Source organism: Macaca mulatta, chromosome 12 (assembly GCF_049350105.2).
Source record: "Macaca mulatta isolate MMU2019108-1 chromosome 12, T2T-MMU8v2.0, whole genome shotgun sequence".
In the NCBI taxonomy this organism is placed as follows: domain Eukaryota; kingdom Metazoa; phylum Chordata; class Mammalia; order Primates; family Cercopithecidae; genus Macaca; species Macaca mulatta.
Window position 1 is genome coordinate 104,598,686 of NC_133417.1, and position 2,773 is coordinate 104,601,458.

Below are 2,773 nucleotides of genomic sequence, written 5' to 3' on the forward strand. Positions count from 1 at the left end.
GCTCCAACTTAAACTTGTTATTCAAATAAATATTTAATTTTTAAATTGCTCTTGTATAAGCAGATGACCCTTTTAGTATTATTTTAGAAGCATTGTGAGGATTTTGCCTAAAATACAATTTATTGGGAAAAACTAGATTTTAGTTTCATAAAACTTTTTTTTTTTTTTTTTTTTTTTTTTTTTTTTTGAGACAGAGTCTCGCTCTGCCGCCCAGGCTGGAGTGCAGTGGCCCGATCTCAGCTCACTGCAAGCTCCGCCTCCCGGGTTCACGCCATTCTCCTGCCTCAGCCTCCGGAGTAGCTGGGACTACAGGCGCCCGCCACCGCGCCCGGCTAGTTTTTTGTATTTTTTAGTAGAGACGGGGTTTCACCGTGTTAGCCAGGATGGTCTCGATCTCCTGACCTCGTGATCCGCCCGTCTCGGCCTCCCACAGTGCTGGGATTACAGGCTTGAGCCACCGCGCCCGGTCTCATAAAACTTTTAAGTCTTTCATGGGACCTATATTTTCCTGAATTAATGTAGTTCTAGAATAAATAGGCAATCTTGAAAGGTGTTACTTGTGTTTCGTAAAGCGGAGGCTTCCTTATATTTTAACCTACTAAGCAATTGAGGGATTCCTGTCATTAAGCACAAGGGCAGTGGATCCTCAAGTGCCTGTCTTCATCAGAGAAAAAACAGCACATTCTGCACGTTTCTGGTGCTTCCTGCTCACAGGCACCAAAGCCGCACACGTAAACTGACTTCTTGCCAAAGGAAATGACCCCCTGGGAAGAGGGAGCTCCTGGAAGAGGCTTTAACTCAGACGTGCCCTCCTCCAGGAACCAGCGGGCAGGGCAGCCTTTATGCATGTGTAACTGGACCTTCAGCCAAAAGCATGGTGTGCAGCATGGAAGAGCCTTCTATGGAACTGAAATTGACTGGACATTTTATAGGAATTGATACAGATGTTGGTCCTCAAAAGCTACAAACCAGTGGTTTGCAAAATAAAATGTGTTGGAAACCTCTGAGTAAGAGAGAAAAAAAAAGAAAGAAAATTGCCTACATTTTTTATTTCAGAGTTTATGAAACTGTACACATTCTATTCACAATTTTGTGGGGGTAAAACATATGAGCCCAATAAGAATGACTTTTACTTAAATAATAAAGGATTCATTGAAAATTATTAACAATAACATATAATATTTTGATACTATACAAGAAAAAGAACAACCCAACAATTAAAACATACTCTTGGGTTTTAAATATTAGCCTCAAAAGATAAGATATTGTTACCATCTTATGCAAACAAATCTTATCATTTCCTTGGACATATCCTGAGTAGAATACAAACCCTTATGGTACCATCTAATAGGGTTTAAGATTTTAACACCAAAATATATTCTTTGTTCATTAAAATTTTATAACAAAACAACATTCTTTTCAAAAGGATTCAATCATAAAAAGGAAAGGAGACAGGCTGGGAAACATGGTGAAAACCCATCTCTACAAAAAATACAAAAATTAGCTGGGTGTAGTGGCACACACCTGTATTCCCAGTGACTTGGGAGGCTGACGGGGGAGGATCACCTAGCCCAGGAGGTCAAGACTGCAGTGAGCCGTGATTGTGCAACTACACTCCAGTCTGGGTGACAGTGAAACTCTGTCACAAAAAAAAAAAAAAGAAGAAGAAGAAGAAGAAAGAGGAAGAAAAATAAAGAAGAAGGAAGAAGGAGAAGAAGGAGAACCGAAAGAGGAGAAAAATCTCACCCAGAATGTCAGTTTTGGGATTATGTTCTAGTGACCTGAATCTGTATATTCATCAGCAGAGACGTGACTCCCATGGTTTGTTTTGCAGATAGCTGTAAAGTAATTACACAAATTGCACCAAGTTCTTTCCAGATGAACTGAACACTTAGAACTAGAAAGTGTTGCCAATTTGATCAGAAATTAGATGTGATTCTGAGATTTCAAGAAAATTGCAGAAATATGATTTTTGAGATTTTGAGAAAATAATTCTTCTCTTCTTCAAGCCGTACAATGGGATCTATAGACAAAGCAAACTCTTCCATCCATACGGAAGAATGTTATCTCTAAGACTTTTGAATATCTATGTTTGAATTATATATAATCAGGAAACTCAGGGCTTATCTTCCTTCAAAACTCCTCCACTAAAATAGAATGATTTACTGGAAAGTTACTTGCCATATTCCGCATCTTCAAAGACAAGATCTCCTTTATTTCTCTACCACAAATTGTTCTTTAGAATTTTTCATTGTATCAATATAAATTGATGCCAGTCATCACTACACGAAAGATCAAACTGCAACCTCTGCAGAAGTCCAAGGAACAGGATTCCCACAGGGAGAGACAGATATGCTAATGTGCTCTTCAGTGACTGACGGACTGTGTTGTCTGTTTAAAAAAAAAAAAAAAAAGTACTATAATTGAACAAGCCCCCAGAGCATTAAAAAAAAACTGCAAAAATAAATATAAGGAGAGTAACTAACAAATTTAAAAATATATAATCAATAAAGATCGGTGAATATGGTAGCATAAATAGATAAAACTACATTTTCAACTATTTTTAAAATGTTTTCCATTTGGCAGAACCCCAAATGGGCTTTGCCAAGCACTTTTTCTTCTTAATTTTTAAATGCGTATGTATTTCAAGGAAAATTTAATCCATATGTTCTTCTCTCATTTACACAATTTATCAAAATGTTGCTTTGAATGAGCCATTTAATGTCTAAGAAAACTGAAGAACACTTCTTTTTCCCCCCAACACAAGATTTTA